Genomic DNA, 14,385 nt, shown 5'->3' on the forward strand with positions numbered 1-14,385 from the left:
CTTTAGGAAATAAAGCCTAATTTGAAATGCTTTCACTTTAAAAATAATGTACTTGAATAAAGTTATTTCAGTTGAAATTTTAAATAACTCAGTTAAATACATGCCATGCAAAATAAACATCTCAACTGCACACATTTCCTGACTTTCGGCTCATCCTGTAAATGAACCTCAAAGCACAGAATGCTTTTTTGATGGATGTAAACTGAAGGATGTAGCTTATGGTCTCATTTAAAGCCTTCTTCAAATGTTAATTCCAATTCAACTGAAGACAAACATATAGCAGGGGTGGCAGGTGCTTCACACCAACAAGCTTGCTCTACAGGGCTGCTTACACTGAGCTATTTATTAGCCTCTAACTGCATGCAAACTGATGAAGGATAAAGAAACTTAGCATATGCTAATATGTACAGAAAGAGCCCAGAATTAGTGTTAATAATTTGATTCAGAGCTCTCTTGCATGGACACCTTAGGTGTGGTCTCATTAAATTTCTTCACGTATGTAATTAAAGCAAGCAAGTAACCTAGCTTACCTACCATAACAGACACTGAAAACGTTGCAAGTCTTTGAATTTTCAGCTTTTCCATCTTTTCTCCCTGGGTTCTCTGAATTTTAAGTGTTGAACATGCACACACGGACACCTCTTGCAAAAATCAACATTATGAATAGACTGCACAATCTTTGTTTTCATGTTTCACAGGCAATTAAAACCTTTTTCTGCTTTGAGATGTCACTTAGAGACGTTGTTTTAGCCTCACCTCCACCTGATCATTTATTCATAGTTCTAAAAATTACTATAGCATAAAGGCAATGCCCAGTATACAAATATATAAAATGTTCCCCATATTGCTACAGGGTTATTTTGGTAAACCAGTACGTTGGAGAAGAAAAAATAAAGACTATCTGATAGTGACTTAAGCCTATAATTCTACTTGCACAACTGATTGGTCCAATTCTAGATCACTCCACCTTAAGTGAAATCAATACAACTTCAGTAACATTTCAATTGTTCAATCAGATATATGTTTAAGATTTTTCTGTGCAAGGGAATGCCTAATTTCTTGCCTTAGAGCAAAATAGGAACAGCAGGGGACTAGAAATAGCTGAGTATTTGGCCTAAAGGTAATTATTTTAGAAACATTGGAATAATAGAAAATCTAGGAATCAGACAGCTGACATTCTTAATTCAGTCAAGTTCTGCTGCTGGCTCTGAACCAACTCTAACAAATCCAAATAAAAGTGTCAGTGACAGGAAGAGGAAAAAAACCCACTGCTCAGCTTGAGGCTTAAGACACTCAGTGCTCAGAATTGATGTGCCTTACAGGACAGTAGAAATGAAGATTTTAAGAAAAAAGTCTAGAAGGGCCTACTCTAGAACTCCACAAGTTTGATGTCCTAATTCACAACTGAATTCATATCGATATTTGATGGGCAGAAGATATCTCATCAGCAAATCAGATAGCTGGCTGTCCAGGTGTAAATATTACCATCACAGCTCAGGGGTGAAACTTGGAACACTTGTAGTGTGCTGGATTCTTGCATAGGAATAAACTTCACCAAACATTATCTGGAGGTATTTCTTTGCTTTTTGGTAATATTTATTTCCACTAGAATAAGAAGGGGTTAGAAAATGAATAATATTAAAACCACCTGGTACTTGACTGTAAGAATTACAGAGCTCCATGCAAAGAGAACTCATGCTTGTCCTTCAGGTGCTTATTATTTACACTCCTTTTCATCATATGTACATTAGAGTCATCCTCTCTGCTTTAAGACTTGTACCTGGCCCAGCTGTAATCTTCCTGGCAACTATTCTACATTCATAAAAGCAAAGAACAAACTCACCAGAGCCTTTAAGCACATATTAAGTTTTGCTATTAAGTGAGGGTTTTGGGGATTTTCTGAAGCATTTATTTTATTTGCATTAAGAGCCTGAAACTTCAGTCCCTAAAGGACTAAGCCAAAGATTAAAGATAACTAATTTCACAGCGGTCTCCACAACTGCACTTTTCCTGGGATGTGTGATGTACACATTTCCTCATTAACAATGCACATATTTTTAAAATCAGTGCTGAGAGTACAAGAATTTCAGAAGTTCCAGCAGTTCCCTTGTTTCTGCTCTTGCAGAAACATTTTGGCATGACCTTGACGACAACTTGAGATCATTATTCATCATTATTGGGAACTGTTAGTACAGAGTCAGGTACTTCTCTGACTAATACTGGACCCAGGCAAACAATCCATCCCTGCCCCACCATCCCCCTCAGAGTTGCAACAGGAATCAACCCAGACTTTTCACTCAGTAACACAGAAATCTGTAGAGGGCGTTCTCAATTGCAACCATCAGACGGGATGAATGCAAGCCTCTCCAGCAGCAGTGACTGCTCAATAGAGCTTAGAACAGCAGGTGTTATAATCTTTAACGTCTCTTAAAAAAGGCTTGGAAGATAAACTGCAGAGTAATATCTATTGGCTGCAGTGCCTAACCTTTCAGTATTTTAATATGCAAAAATAGTTACTTTTGAAGGGCAAAAAAAATTGAAACAGAAAGCTCAGATGAACTCCTAACACAAATCAAGCCTCTACAATACATATTTGGAACTCTTTCTGGTGAAGCTAATCAAAGAGAAAATATGCCTACAAAACCAATTATTGAAGTAGTTTAAATACAAAGCCTAACTATTTCAATAAACAGAGGTCCAAGTATTTGCAGAAGGCACATGGGTGTCTCACAAAAGCTTGATATTCAGCATGCATAACCTGAAAGACAGCACCAAATCTTCATTTTTCAGATAAAGAAATTATAGCCACCACAGAGGAGATAAAGTCAGACTCCCAAACTCAAACATCTCAGCAGTGATCTGCATATTGGATTATACTAGCTTCAGCCCATAAACACCACGTTTCAGTACAAGCAATCTCCCATCTCAACATCTGAAGCTAAGGAGCAATGAAAAAGGGTTTTATTACATAGAAACCTTTTCAAAATCATACACTGGAAAAACGAGAGAAAATGCATTTCTGACACAGTTAATATTTGTAAATCTTATCTCTTTAGAAGAACCAGAAATTCTTCCTACAGGTAAACAATGAGACAAAAGGTTTTCAACAGTAAAATATTAAATATATGGAATCACAGTACTTCCATTAACATCTAATCATAATTATCCAATGACTGAAAGAGCATCAGATATTTTCTCTTCAAAATAATTAAAAATAACCCCTCATACGGGAGATGTTAAACTTGAGTGACAGAAACACAGCAGATAGTGGCTTTTACATTTTGATTATCATGGCTTTTAATGAAATCAGCCCCATATTCTAGCATTCCCACATTATTCTGTAGGTACGCCATTGGAGATGATATGAGCACACACGTGGAAGGTTAATGAAAGATACCAATGAGGTAACGTTGATACCTGAGTCTTTGCCTAGAGAGCATGGAAAACAGCAAAATTCAGCACACAGAATTAAACAATTCTGCCACGATGAAAAGTTCTCAAGCATGAAAGCTTTACTTCCCCATAGGCTGATTTATTGGTGAATTAGACAAGGATAAAATATATTTCTACCTTTAGTGCAATTGATAGTAGGAAGTCTTCCACTTAAAGATTTCAGAAAGACTGGAAAATGAGCAATTCATCTATGAGAAGTGTTTGAAGAACACTTTGGAATTCATGGAAAAACAAACAAATCACTGTTCCTCCTTAGCAGTTCACTTTCTGTTCTACATATGTGAGAAAAAAATGTCAAGTGGAAGCAAAGTATGATCTGCAAAAGAAACATTTCTAGGGTAGCAAATCTATCTTTCAGTTATTCTCTCTGCAAATTCTAGAGGATTTCCTCTGCACACACAGTTTCTCCTTCCCTAATATCAAAGAAAATTTCATAGGAAAAACTGGAAATTCTGCATAGAAGCAAGTATTTATACATGTTGAGAAACAGGAATGTTCTGAGTGCCTCATTTTTTAGACATCTTTACAACTAAGATAACAACTAATAGACACCACAATGCTTCTGCTCATCAAATTACCCAGAAATACCATCAGGCTCTTACTACTACCACTATCACTGCTCTGATCTTGATTTCAGCCTGTTTTTAACTGGCTTGCTTTGGTATTATTAGCAGCCCGAAAATGAGCAAACTGCCATAAAACTTAGAAGCAGAACCTGTCCTGGGCTGGTTCTGCTATATCAATCTCTTTGCTACCATAGTCATTTTATCTCCATTCTCCATCAGAATAAGGCAATAAGACAGACAGTAGCCATAGCGTAAACTCATCCTGAGAATGAAACTTCTAAACTTCAAATCAGGAATAAGTCATTTAGTAAAACAACAGCAACAACAAAAACAAACAGCTATTATAAGTCTTCCATAACTGAAGGAATTTTGTCAGAACGTAAAGCAGAAACACTTAAACAGTCACAAATATACCACCAAATAATAGCACTTGCTAAATAACAGTGTGATAGACCTCAGCAAACCAATCAAGTACTACTGGATCAGAGACAGCAGATTAAAAAAAATGAAAGTGATCAACGGAGTACATCAAGCCTATGCCTTAACTCCATAGGAGACAGGAGATATGTAGAACTCCTCCTTCTCTAAGGTCTGTCTAACCTGTTAAACCTCTTGTAAGGAGGCTTAAATCTTCCTGGGTATTCAACTCTTGGTCTTAGAAATGCAGCGTGGTAGGAAATGAAGCTCACCCTACAAACACAGGTAAACACACAGCCTACATTCATACCACAAGCTATGAAACATCATAAGCTTATTATAAAGAGTCCCTACTCAGGATCACTAAAACAAGTCACACTGTGCACTATCTCATAACGGGGCAGAAGAGAAATCACAGCCTTCCTTAAAGTCTTAGCACCTGAAGAAATTAGGGATTCTGCTTGGGTCATCATCTAATTCTACATACACAGATATTTCCATGTAATAGTGTCATTTTATCCCCAGTCTCACATGAAAATAGTATTCTGTCTCAGACCTGGCACTCAATTTATGCGAGAACATGAGAACTTTCTCTACCTTTAAGCACATATCCAACTGCTCTGCCTGTCTTCTGGGGCTCAAGATTTCACCTCTATGATAGGCTGATGAAGAGTCCAACAGAAGCACCATAACACATCAAAGGGAATAACAACAAGCAGTCCCAGCAAACAACTAGTTAAAGCCCTAAGGCATGAAATCATAGAAAGTTCATGTAAAACAGTCTGCCAATTGCAATCAAGTTCTCTTTTAACTCCTCTCATCCAGTCAAATGCCCAAGGCTCCCCTCACAAAGTCTCAAGTTTATAACTTCATAATCAGACCTGAGTTTAACCTATTTTCTTTTTAAACTTAAATGTAATGCCTGCCCAAAATCTCACCTGCTGCAGTTTTGCTCTATCTTGCCTTAATCACAGCAGCCACAAAGCTGACCTGTTTGTGTCAAAATGTTACAGCATGTAGGGAATATTAAATTTAGTAAACTAATTCAACCCTCCCTAAATAGGTTATTATATATTTTAAATAAGTAATTTTGTTCATTTCATTCTTATTTCATCCTGAACTGAATTGTCATGACAGTTCCTGAAGAAGTAAAAATGCTGACACCTGACATGGGATGAAAATCAGATCCTCAGTCTCTAGAAAGGTAGAAAGAAAGATAGCTAAAGGCTTAAATGAGAAAAGGCTTTCATTTTAGGTTCAGCTTTTAAGCATTATTCTTGCAAAGATGCTCTTTTCATCTCCTGTTACTAAAACATCACAGGGCATACATGACACCATTCTGCACAAAACTTGCCAAATTCAGGCTCTATTCCCACTTCCTCATCTTCCTTTCCCGCAGTTCTGCAAGTGTTTATTTAAAAGTCTAAATATTTACTCTTTGGAAGATTCTGCTGTGCTGAAAACATGTTTCTGAATCAGATTTGGAGTTTGGTATACGATGGTATGTCTGACATCTGAAATGGCATGAATAGATCAGAATGTGCATAGCTATTTGCTAATCTTGGCACACAAAAAAGTTATGCACCTCACTAGCTGGGAATAATAACCTAAGAACAAAAAGAAAAATAAAACAAAACGCTAGCAAGACTCCACATTCAAAAACAGGGGTATGAGACAGTCTAAGCAATGGAAACGATCAGACCAGTTTTGGGGAAAAATACATATATTTTAAAGTCAAACTCACTAAGGTTGGAAAAGACCACAGAGATCATCTAAATCCACAATCTACCCATCACCACCTTGACATCAAACCTTGTCCCTCAGTGTCACAGCTACATTACCCATACTAATGCCTGATCCTTCTTTCTGAGAAGAAATTCTCCTGATATCCAACCTGAACCCCTTAAGTGCAACTTAAGGCCACTAATTATTATGAATAAAATCACTTATTATCATAAATTAGACTATAATGATTTTCTAGGGTTGCTATTGGCAAATCTTCCTTCCAGGTGTAGGGAAGAAAAAGTTTGTTGTTAGTTAATCAAAAGTTAATTTCATCAGGCATTTAAAATTCCTAACAGTCAACTCAACAGTTATTTTAATCATTGTAATAATTCCATTTTTTGAAAGATTGGCAGAAAATTCTGAGGTCTCCCAAAACTATTTCTGTCGTTTTGAAACAATAACAGCTTTTTGAACTGCAGTAATATTGCAAACTGAAAACAGGATGAATTCAGTTTAGCTGTAGTGTTAGACAGTACAGCAACTTAAGTCACAGCTTTAAGGAGATAAACAGCAGCAACTGAAATACAGTACTCAATCATGACTTAGAACATGAGTGCACTAGGTAACAAGTTACTGTAAATGCATCATTTTTTGAAGCCTTTTTGTTTTATCTGGTGATGTTTGCACTCTAACCTGACACTACAAATCCTATACAGATGGAAACGCTACATGGAAAAAGTTGTTCAAGGCTGTCTGAAAGTAGACTAAGTCATCTCTAGAGGTTCCTTCCAACCCCTACAATTCTGTGATTCCCTGAAGTCATGATAAATGCATTCATCACTTAATAAGCAGTTTGTATTACATATATAGTAATAATATAGTCATCTGACAGAAAGACAAACAGCATGTGAGCCCCTATTAGACTTCTTGCATAACAACCGATTGAAGAAAAGGCTGCTAATAACAAAAATATAAGATAGACTCAAAATTATTTAGACATTTACCGGAAGACTTAAAATTGAGGCTACAGCAATTCTGTCTGTGATACACTGCTGAAATACTTGCTTAACAAAACCAGGACAAATCCCAATTCAACAGCAGTAGCTGAAAGAAAAGAGGAGACATCAAGATATGCATTAAGTATGTAAATATTCTTTAGCTTTCTTTACAGATGTGAAAAGAATATAATGAATCCTTCATTGCTTAGAGGGGAACATTTTTCTCTCGCCAGAGGACAGATTCCAAAGAATGATATTTACATTTTCCTACAACCAGTAATTTTCTCATTTATCATTTGTCAGGGCCCAAAGACCTTTTACTGCACATAGGATGTTTGCATATGTTTAATGATCCTTTTACCAAACAAATGTCACAGTCTGAATGAGGAAATTAGTTAATATTGCTGATGTTGCTAATTTAACACCATTAATGTCATACTGTGAACAGCTACAGAACCTACAGTGTCTTGTATCATAGCTAAGCTCTACTGGTTGCGAGTCCGTCCTCCAGCAGACAACATAGAGGAGAAGAGAACTGATGCAAATATTACACTCAAGGAAATTAAAAAAACAAAGATTGCTTTGATCCTGTTGCTAGATTAGCAAGAAGTGTGACTAAGTGCAGATCATTTAATCGTGATTTAGATGCGCTAATTGGCACTCAGTTATCTGCACTCTTACAGCTGCCTCTACTGTGCTTCTAATCCTAGCACACTAATAAAACAGAAAATAATCCAGGTGGGTCACAGAAACCATTGCAACACAGTATTACTGGATATAGAGGAAGATCCAAGGATATGTCAAATGAAACAGCAGAAACCACATTACAGTGCTGACTTCACATGCAACTACTATGCCTTCTCACCTTCCTCTATGCACAAATAGGTTACATTTTATAAGGTATTTGTTAAGAGTTAATTAAGAACTACCAAAAAAAAGTTTTCTAACTTCAGAACAATATTAATTTGTTTTTTCCCCTACAAGACACTGTAAATTACACACTTCGCCCAGCAAAGTAATAATGATACAGGCCTTCACCTGTGCTCCCGGGGCTGACCGGGTCCTTTCCCCAGGTGCTCAATCAGTGGTTCAGGCCATGACTCAACAGTTCCCATACACACGGACTAAAAGTTAAATTATAAACAGTTAATAACTCTGAGTATATGCAATGTAACCAAAAACAGGGGTGGGAGAAAGAAAGTACAATGCTGTTTCCTTACAACGAAATATACCTGATGTTCATCCTATGGTTACCAATCTAACAGATCAATTCCCTTACCCTGATTAACAATAAATGCACAAAACTTATTTTCATTAAGAAGGTGATAATTCTAAATATTACAGTGACACAGCTGGCTTTTTGCTCTTTCCAGAGGCACAAGCTGTATGTCAGCTGAAAAACTGCAGAAGTGATAAAAACCAGTGAAGAATTTGGCAGCATAGTAAAATCAGGGAAAAGAAACCAAGAAACTCCAAAGAAGCAAAAATAACAGAAAACAGCTCTGGAAAGAAGGCACTGCTAAGCAATGACAATCATTGAGAGTTTGTTTCATAATGCTTGAATGAATTCTTATCCGATCAAGCTGACCAAGTATCTATAGCACAGAGAAACTATGTTAGACTCCAGTGTTTTGCTCAGCTAGTTATACCCATACAGCTTGCATTTTTGTGAAGCATCATTACCACAGTGAGATCTCTCGATCCTAGAAAACATCATTAACATCAAAAGATGGTGACTTGGACAGCATTTGGAAGATACACTACACTGAGGTCTGAGCCAGAGAAACCATACAGTCTGTTAGGTACCCCATCTAGTTCTGCATGTCTTATTGTGCACCTTTGAGACAGATCTTTATCTCTCCCAAAATAATGAATCCCTTGACATGTACATCCCAACAACTAACCCTCAAAGCACATACTGCATACAGGGATCTTTGGAGGTCTGCAGTACATTTCCCCCAACCAACATGCAGTTTTTCCAAAATACAGTAATATTATTTCCTAACTCAAGTTCAGTTATGTAAACTAGACATTTCTAGACTCACCATACATTACTTTAGGATTATTTAAAGTGGTTTATACCCAAATGGCCTAGAAAGGGACAAGCTGCTATGCAGTCATGTACTGAAACATCAATTTTAAAACTACTTGAAGGAAAATACAAATGACCTCTACAAGGGATTGCAGGTACAAGGCATTAGGAGAGCACAAGAGTTTGCTCTGCAACTATTGGACAAGACCAATATGGACATTTCATACATAGCCTTGAGGAGATCTTCCTGAGCACACACACACAATAGAACATGAGCCAGAACAACACCAGGCATATTCACCTTAGTACATCAATAATTTACATGCTATTAGCTGATACTAACAGAAATTCAAAAAATACAGCATCAAGTCAAATAGAATTGTGGTGTTGGTTTTGTTGTTGTTTTTATTTGTACGTTTTTTCTTTTTTTAACATGCACGAAGTTGAAGCAATTCAAATTATTCATTGCTGTGGGAAGGGAGCAGAATCCATGCAACAGTTCAGTATACACAAACATTTGTTCAGAAGACAATAGACAATAACTTTAACTGCACTGGAGAGAATACAGCAACAAAGAGACAGATCAGAACTGGTGAGCCAAACAGTATAAATTAATATGTGGAGTTTGCTGGAAACCTAGCTCACTAAACATACTATATTATAAGAACCGTATCCTCCCTCCTCCTCTTCTCCTTCGTGAAATAAATATCTTTTTAACCCACATTCTTCCCCTCCACTGAAGGGCAGTAGCTGTGGAATAACACACAGATAAACTAGCACTCCAGCTGAAAGTAGACTTAATATTTTCCTTCTGGATTCTTTTAACAGATTTAAGATAATTTATGCAAAAGGTCAATTGATTAAGACTTGGAAATACCAAAAGCATACAAGAAGTTCTCCCGATTCAGTTTCTAGATTGTACACTATGAAGATGCTGACATAGATACGGAGCTGATGTCATTTACACTCTTCCTCTCCAAGTACTTCTAGAAAATGCCAAGTTCCTAAATACATTGACCTCATCAATTAAGCTTGGTAGTCACATTCACCAAATCAACCAGAGCATTAGTTGAAGTCCTCCCTTATCAAAGCTGCATTCTCACTTGGAATTATGACACTTGGCTGATGGTGAGAGGGACAAGGTAGAGGCAGGTAACGAGGGACAAACAATAATGAGAAATGTGCACAGTTTCTGAGAGTAGAATAGAAAATCCAAGTCTTCTCAAGACCATTAACAGGGGAAAACAACAGCACCACCATCAGCAGACTGAAAAATAAAAAATATCCAATACAAAACATTCACAATTGCTTTTCACATTTCAAACAGAATCACAGCTTGCACCAGAATGAACCCAAGGTATTCTCAAAAGTGATGAGCCCACAGGAACATCCATTTTTACACAGAAAACATAAGCCTGTATCTTATTCTACAAAATGTCCACTCCAGCCCGAGAGATCGGCCCTGTGTATTGGTTAAAAAATGAGAAGCTGTTCTATTAAGAATATTGAAGGGGGAAAATTGAAAGGCAGGTCTTTCCTGCTCTTCATGGAAATTGGCGAGGTCATGGAGCACTCTTCCTAGAAGCATGACCTCAACAACATCTTGAATCAAAATGCTCTGATGGGTTGGAAGTGGTTCTTGAGCTCACTTTTGCTCTATTCTGAGCTTCCTAGGTGTCTGAGGAAAGAATGTCAATGGGAGAAGAAAAAGAAGTGCTTCTTAGGAGGTTCAATTATCTAATCAGGCCATCTACTAAGCAAGAAGTCTGGAATTTAAATTAATTATTTTTTAATAACAATTTTGAATGGAAAATGAAAGACAAATCCGCACTCTTTCCAAGTTGTAGAAATCTTTCAGATATTAGATGCATCTTTTTTTCATTTTCCTTTTAATAACACAATGAAGAAGAAAGTAGGTTCTGACTACCAGCCTGGGGATTATTTTTGCAATAGTTTATTTGGGAAAAAAAAAAAAAAAAAAAAAAGCTGTTTACGCGAGTTTTATTCCTAGCCTCTAAAAAGATATTCCTGCTATTATACCACAGAAGTGTTTACTTTATTCCACCAGCATTTACCTCATTTGCAACACAGAACTGTCACACTAATTCAGTTACACTGCAAACACACTGCAACTAAAGCACTTGTATCATCAAGCCACTCTGAGTTCCAGTCTTGCAGATGAGCGCCCATCATTTCTCTCACCCAGAACCTTTGTAACACACGCTTGGAAGAAGTGCCAGCAGGGCAATGCACAGACTTAAAAAACAACAACCACACACCATAACATCCAGGGCCATCGCAGAACATCATCTCTTCCAACTTATCTTTTTGTTTAATGAAGCAATGCAAGTTAGTTATGTAGAATAACTACAGCTCCTTTCCAAACAATGTTAAAGAAATGATGTACTACCTGATAAGGAAACATGATTGCTGCAAGTTTCATACAGAAAGGGCAAATGCTTTCAGTTCAACATTATGTGTAAAAATAACTGAAATAAGATTCCTTGCAAGGAAACCTTGTAACAAAAGAAGTTTTACGGGGGTGAAACACAACCACAACAGTATGGATTTTTTTGTTGTTGTTTGCTTTGTTTTTTTATAAATATCAAAGGCCAGGAGAAAAAAAAACAAAACAGAAGAATAAGTCATGAGGTGAGAGTTACAGATCTGAACAAGACTGAAACAAAAGCCAAAAAAAAACAAAAGCCCACATGCAAAATATAAAAATCTTTCATATAAATACAAAAAAGCCAGACCCCCAATGTGCTGGAATTTGGTTTTGGATTCTATGATCTGTGCTAAACAGAGTGTAGAGCTGACCTGAATTGTCTGATGCAGATGACAAATAAACCTGTCACATTCACACTAATGTTTTGATATTTTGTTTCCCCACCCACAACAAACAAGTAGAACTGTTAAGGTAAAACGGAACAAGCAGCTGGCAGAGAGGTTTAGCTTTTGAAATGCACATTTTAACCTTTTAAGTTTCATTACAGCAGCACCTGGTGTGAAACACAAAGAGTCAAATTACGCGAGGAAGGCACTAATACGTTTTACCAGAGATTCATCCTTCAAGAGTCAGTTTTATTTCTACATAATGAGAAACTCGAGAGAAACACCAAACACGAGCAGAAGCAAAACACAGTTGAGTATCTTATCTAAACTCATTAGAACTATATTTGGGGATTAAGAGAGAGGGAAGAAAGAAGCATTTTGTTTATAGCAAACACCAGATTAATTACTCCAGCTGTGTCCTTTAGAGAACCTTTAGTCTCACTAGCCTCCAATTCTTAAAGCAGGCCCACAAGACATCCAGTGCTGAGTACAAATGCCCTTGCACTGCAGATTGGTTTTGGGACGCAGCTGACTGAACTGCTCTGAGGGCTTTTTGCAGCTCCTGTCTGATGGCATATGCAGACAGCTGGCTATTGATAGTCAAGACATTACTCGCTGCCACCACTAACTTGGAAAAATGAAAAAAAATCACACTTTCACCAAAAAGTTCTGCTTTCATCGACCGAACTTAAGAATCAGAGAAGCAAGAGGACGTATGTACTCATTTACACACTTACAGGGTGGAAAACGGAGGGAGATGGCACAGACACCGCACCTCTACGTGGATTCGCATCCGGACGCGATGCTTTAAAGGAGAACAAAAAGGAGCAGATGAAATCCCCACCTGCAGCACCACAGCCCGCCCGGCGCCCCACAGCCTCCTCTCAGTGCAGGGCCAGGACGATGAAGTTTAAGCGCAGCGCGTTCTGCACCCGCTCAGCCGCTGCCTCACGGCGTGACCTTGGGCCGCCTCCCCGCAGCTCCGCGGCCACCTGACAGCCGCAATTATTCGCCACAAGTGCCTCCACACCGCCGGAACCGAACGGAAAGGGAGGCAGAACGGGAGGGGGTTCTCCTCACAGGTGATAAAAACCTCCCCAACGTCGCCAGAGTCCGGGGAGGATCGATTCCCGCACCTTTCCTCTTTCCGTACCGTTCCGGTTAAACTGGAAAGGAAGCCAGAGCAGCCGGCAGCTCCGGATCGCCCGCCCCGAGCGCTCGCGGCAGCGCAGGGAGCCGAGCCCTCAGGGCCTCTCGCCCCCGCGCCCCTCAGGCACAGCCCTCCCGGCGGCCCCAGCCCAGCCGCGCACGGAGGCGGCATTACTTACAGCACCCGCCAGGCGGAAAACTCACAGGTGGCCCGGAGCCGCTGTGGAGCGAGGCGCGCGCTCCGCCCCGGGCCGCGGGAAGTCGCTCTCCTCAGCGGCCGCGGGCGGAGCGGGCTGGGGGCGCTGGAGGCGCTGCACGCCGCTCCCCGCCGCTGCTTGCTCGCCTCGCGCGAGCCCGGCTCCCGCCCGCCCTTCTTCCCGCCCGGCTCGCGCCGCCGCCGGCCAATGCGGGCCGCAGCGAGGAGCCGGCTTTAACCATCTGTTGCGAGGCGCCTCCTCCTAGCGCTGCCGCCTCCCTTGCGGGGGGCTCCCGCCCAGGCAGGCACCCCTTCGAGGAGGCGGTGAGCGAGGGGACAGCTTTATGTCGCGCTGAGGTGCTTTCTGTCTCCCGGAGCCTTCGGGGGCCGCGGCTGTTGCACGTCTCCCTTCCCCCACGCGCCCCCATCCCCCCGGCCCCTCAGCGCCCTTCCCGCCGTCCGTTCGCCTCAAGGCGGCCCCTCGTGAGTGCTTTCGCTGTGAGGTGAGGGACGATCTCAACTGGGGCCCCACTGGGATCCCCTTTACGGGTGCCAGATGGGACTGGGAGATTTCAAGGGGGAGGGGGGGGGGCTGATAACTAAAAGGAGTTTCGTGTGGGGTCCCGCGCTCCTGTGGTTACAGGGGAATAAAACCCTGAGCTGATATAACTTCCTTACGACCCACTTAGCAGTAAGCACGGCTCTCCACAGGGGTGGCAGGAGCACTGCGTCCCGTCCTGCTAGAGCAGGCTCGGCTCTACCCGTGCGTGATGAGACTTCTCAGACATCTCCTGTGGTGAAGCTGCTCCCGGAGAGTCAAGAGTCACATTCATTGTTAATAGTTTTGAGCTTTAGCCTTCCACGTTCCTAATTTGAAGATTTCTCCATAAACGCGGACAACCTATGGGCACACAGAGCTTCACACGATGGTAGCCCAGATGTTTGCAGCAGACACAATCTTCACCCAAAGCAAACCCACAGCTCCTGTTTCACTTCTCACTTTTGCATACCTCC

General features: G+C 40.2%; 1 protein-coding gene across 9 annotated transcripts in view; it reads right to left on the reverse strand.

The window, feature by feature from the left end:
- SULF2 (sulfatase 2) overlaps positions 1-13,596 on the reverse strand; it is a 129,833-nt gene extending 116,237 nt beyond the window's left edge. For 4 of the 9 annotated variants that reach the window (XM_072350490.1, XM_072350481.1, XM_072350482.1 and 1 more), the window contains exons 1-2: positions 13,355-13,584; positions 12,764-12,831 (exon numbers count right to left, since the gene is read on the reverse strand). The gene's annotated coding sequence lies outside the window, so the exon portion shown is untranslated. Of the gene's footprint in view, positions 1-12,763; positions 12,832-12,870; positions 13,003-13,162; positions 13,284-13,354 lie in introns of those variants that run through there. The other 5 variants (XM_072350491.1, XM_072350483.1, XM_072350486.1 and 2 more) reach the window with 4 other exon arrangements.
- Between the last annotated feature and the right edge of the window lie 789 nt (positions 13,597-14,385).

This window comes from Excalfactoria chinensis, chromosome 15, assembly GCF_039878825.1.
Source record: "Excalfactoria chinensis isolate bCotChi1 chromosome 15, bCotChi1.hap2, whole genome shotgun sequence".
In the NCBI taxonomy this organism is placed as follows: domain Eukaryota; kingdom Metazoa; phylum Chordata; class Aves; order Galliformes; family Phasianidae; genus Excalfactoria; species Excalfactoria chinensis.